At 34.7% G+C, this 4887-nt stretch overlaps 1 long non-coding RNA gene across 1 annotated transcript; it reads right to left on the reverse strand.

Annotated features, from left to right (window-relative positions):
* Positions 1 to 824: 824 nt before the first annotated feature.
* On the reverse strand, positions 825 to 2067 carry LOC145118920 (uncharacterized). The gene is made up of 3 exons (XR_013713548.1): positions 1869 to 2067; positions 1191 to 1251; positions 825 to 1016 (listed from the first exon to the last, which is right to left on the reverse strand). It is a non-coding gene; the product is annotated as an uncharacterized LOC145118920 (long non-coding RNA).
* Between the last annotated feature and the right edge of the window lie 2820 nt (positions 2068 to 4887).

Below are 4887 nucleotides of genomic sequence, written 5' to 3' on the forward strand. Positions count from 1 at the left end.
TCGCATCTACGTATCTAGCTAAAACTTGTTCGGCGAAAGAAACAATTCGGCACAAAACAATCCACCAAAAGATTGAAACCACGAAAAGAGAACCACTCGCCACATGAAAACTATCTACCGAAATGAATTATCTGGCATCGCCACATCTCGCGGGTATTTAACTTTTCACATGTTCATGTAATTTATAGTCTCACAAAAAAAGTAACATCTTTTATTTTAAACGTAGTTCAATATTTTTATATTTAATATAAAATATTTTTACATTTTTAATTCGAAATGAAACTAATAAAATGGAAATTTATCATCATCTTAACAATATTCGTTAAACGAAACTAATCGCCGTCCGCTGCCATATAAAGAGTAATAGACGAAAATTATTATTTGTTGTTTGTCTATATAGACAGTTGATCGACGAAAGGAACAAATCGCCGGAACTAAACAAATCGAAAAGAAATAATTTGATGACTTGCAAAATAACACTAACTTTCATTCGGAAACTAATCGTCAGAATGAAACAAATCGCCGTCGCCGCATCGCGCGGGTACGCTACTAGTATATATATATATATATATATATATATATATATATATATATATATATATATATATATATATATATATATATATATATATATATATATATATACGCCACATGAATAGCAAGTAACTACTGCATGGACAGTTACAAGGAATACAAGGAACATATACAATGTTCTAGCAAAATGGAGATATGCTACATAATGGGCAGTTTTGTCTTGATAACATGTAATGGGCTCTTGAGAGTAGCAACCATAGCACCTCTATTATATAAATATAAAATGTATCAATTATGCTTAACCACAATGATCATTAAAGCAATTAATGTCAAATTCATCGATACTTCCTATTCATGTAGCCATATTTCTACCCGTAACTCCAGCTCAGCTCCAGCAGCTGTGTTTTATTCTTTATCAATAACAGATCTTCTAAAAAAATACCATAATAGATGCATACTCATCCAATTAGGGTAACAGTTAGCTGAAACAAAAAATAATGAATCAACTTAGTTTCATTTATCCAGAGAGTAGACAAATGTAGAATGAAGTTCACCATGGGTGGATAGCTATTGAAGCTAACGTTTGAGGTTCAATCTTGATGACATCAAAGACGTTTGAACAACAAATTTCATGCCACAAGAAAAAAATATCTTACGAATAAGCTGAGCTGGAAAGCTGGTCCATGAGTCAATCCATCTTCTTCTACCACTCGCCTCCTAAGATTATTATAATTAACATCCATTCTCAATCTTTTGGTTCCAAATAGAACCCTAAAACACAGAAAACCATACAAATAAAGAGAAACAGAAGAATAACCATGATGTTAGTTTTTGAATCGCTTATTCTCTAATCTAAGGAAGATTGTTCATATTCAGGCCTCAACTGTTGTTGATTAACATCATATATCCATAAACACCTATATAAGAAGACGTACGCGGAGCTGAAAAGCAACTGAAACGAACAATATGCAGCTATTGAAAAAAAACACTTATGGTTACAACTTAATAGAGTACTAACTAAGATATCTTTATCCATAACCAGGGTATGATATTCGATTACAATTAGTACTACTCAATTCATTGAAATAAAAACACACACACTTTCAACTGTGGATTAATATAGAAATCAGATGGGATGTGGTATAGCTTCTTGGTAGAGGGAAGCATCGGTGGTTCAAATGAAAGGAAGGTATTAAAAGGGGAAATAAGCTGCCACTAAATGAGGAATCGCCGATCAGAATACTTAGTCGAGTTCTAGCAGGACGATCCTGTTCTGACTCCAATAATTGAGGTAATTAACTCCAAAATAGGAAAACCTAAACTCGGAAGAATACCTCATTGAGGAATTCCCGTTCGAAGACCTACCACCACTGCCATTTCAAGTGCATATCTATCCCAAGGAATCGCACAGCATGAGGAGGGGTACTTCCAAAGCGATAGCTTCTGTAGAGTAATTCCAAAGTGAATTGGATCGAACAAATGTTGAGGTAAGGAAGACGTGTGTCGCCAAAATAGAGAAATGGAGAAGATGAGTCAGCCTACAATGACAAAAACTGTGGGAGCTAGAAAGCAGCTCTGATCCTAAGCCGATGAAAACCACCCGATGCAGAATCAAGTGCCAAACCGATGAACAGTAACCGGCTTAGCAGGTTACTATTCATAAGCATATTCTTTTTTAATAGTATGTATAATATAATATGAAAAATATGATAAATCGATGAACTTATGTCAATATCATATATCTGAAAATTTATCATTATTGGAAAATGTTTCAATATTTAACTGATAGTATACCGCTGCATAATAGTAGATGTTAGTCGATCGAGTACTCTTGCACATATCTTGAAAAAAATAATGTTTTTTTTTTATTTAAAATATAAAAAAAAAAAAAAAAATACTTTTTATGTATGCTTAAGTTTTTTTAGACTACCGTAACATGAATCTTAAACCAAACTTTTTAACGAGGTGTTTCGAGTCTCCACACATGATTGTGATATATGTCTTTCAGCATCACGTGTAAACGCACTGTTACAATTTGGAGTAAATTAAACAAATCACCCATCATGTATTTACCAAAATGCACGTTTAGCCCTTATTTTCAAAAGTTAATTCAGATTGTCCTCATTTGTTTAAAATTTGCATGCTTATCCTAACTAATATGAAATTACTATATTGCCCTTACTAATTTCTTTTTTCATTTATTTATTTTTATAAATTATTCACTATTATTTATTAAATTTAATTATTAGAAATAAAATGACCCTCTCTGTATCTTTAATTTACTGGAAAATATATTTCCTCTTTCTTCTCTTAACCGTCGATAAACCATCTTTCTCCTCTTAACCGTCGATAAACCATCACCACCACTATTGGTGAACCCTAGATATAATTATATAAAAAAAAAGTCAAACCCCAAAACCTGAAAAATTGTTAGAAGATGTAGTGAATCGATTGCTTGGAAAGACTATGCGAATCTGTGAAAGATATCCGGTGGCAATAATAAGAACACCCATTAAAGTTTCAAGCCTGAGTTGGAATGAGATGGAGGATTCGAGTCCAAGTAGGAGCCATGTTCCTCGTGATTGGTGATATGAAGATGTTTCAATGCCTAGAATCGACCACTTTGTTTGTGTCATCACTGCGATTCAAGTCAAGGATTGCGATTTGAAATCGTCAGAGTTGCAATACCTCACTACGCCACAACAACGATTCTAGGATTGATCAAAGAAGAGAATAGTTGTAGTTTAGGTGAAGAAGTAAGTAGCAGTGGTAGTGGTGGCATGGTGTTTTCCGACAACTGGAAAGGCAGACTACATTGATCTCCAACACCACCACCACCATCTCAGATCTGCATTTAGATATGAAACTTGAACCCATAGGTCATCGGAGTAAGGGTTACAAGAGAGAAGGACATCAAAGAAGAAGAAGATTTAGATCGGAGAAGAAGCAGAATCAATGTCGGCTTTTCGCCACCTTCTACACCTATAACTCCAATTCCGATTCAGAACAAATTACTGGTAGTCGAATAGATATGATAGCAGGGTAGATACAAGTGTAAGAGACAAAATGAGAGAAATAGGATGAACAACATATATGTTATTTTCTGGCAGTGCTCCATTTTTCGGTGCTTGTGCATATTTTTTGGTGGTGGTGCTCATTTTCTAGTGGTGGTGGTTGCTTTGGTCAAACATTGATAAACTAATTCCGTAACCAAATTAGTAAGTGTGGTGTGATGTTTAAAATAAGATGTTTAAAACTAAAGTGCTCAAAATCTTGAAATATGTCGAAGATCTTGGTTTCTTGGTTGTGCCCATGATCCTGGGAAGAAAAATGAAACATGTCAGTAATCACAGCAAATTTTAACTTTTCAGAAACATCTCAATTACTCAAAAATTGTTACATAACCATTGTTCCCAAAGAATTATTTGAAATAAGAGTCTCCCACTATCCAACAACATAAAACCAAGTATAGTAGTGTTGATTATGATGACATGTGCGGAATAAGAAAGATCTAGTGAATCATCATACAAATCAAGAACACATGGAGTAAATAAATCTTTTTAAGCTCTCATTAGTATAGTTAGAAAGAGTACAAATGGGTTTGCTAAATCCCCTCTCTAAAACTAATGCTCTCAAAATGTTCCTTACATAATGGGAGTCACTCACTTCCTATTCATAGGAAAGACTCAACTCATTTACACATACAGGAGGGTAAGCCTCATCCAAGCGTGACTTTGCAGCCTAACATTCCCCCCCTCAAAGTTAGGATTGGATGTCCCGACTTCAATATCAAACGAGCTCGCGCGATCAAGACCAAACTCCCCCTTGAAATGATACCGGTCTTCAAATCCGCAAATGAATACCCAAAGCTTCGAATACCCACTCTTCATTCTCCCCCTTTTATAATCAAAAAATGATTATAAAACCCATTAAGGGTGAGAAGCGCCCGATGAATAATATTCACAATACTCCCGCTTGATGTGTGTCAAACATGAAACATCGAAAAACTTGCATGGAAAAACAATCACGAAAAAACCTTGAAAAATTTCCAATTTGTGAAAATTTTCGACTTTTGGGTGAGAGTTGCAAGAATTTCCAAAATCCGGGAAAAAATGGTATTTTCTAAATTATGTATGGACCCGTTGCACCAAAACAGCTTAAGATCCGAAACTCTATCACCCAATTGTGAAATTGGGCATAAAGTGTAAGTTCGCACAAACTGCAGGGACTGAACTTGTAAATTCTTCAGTTTCTCAGCTTTATAGCCTAATTTCGAAGTTGGGTTATTTTTGCCAACATTTTGAAACTGTAGGGACTCACTTCGAAACTTCTGCATTCTTCACAGTTTTTGTC

This window comes from Lactuca virosa, chromosome 6 (genome assembly GCF_052849685.1).
Source record: "Lactuca virosa cultivar CGN04683 chromosome 6, Lactuca_virosa_CGN04683_v6, whole genome shotgun sequence".
Taxonomy (NCBI): domain Eukaryota; kingdom Viridiplantae; phylum Streptophyta; class Magnoliopsida; order Asterales; family Asteraceae; genus Lactuca; species Lactuca virosa.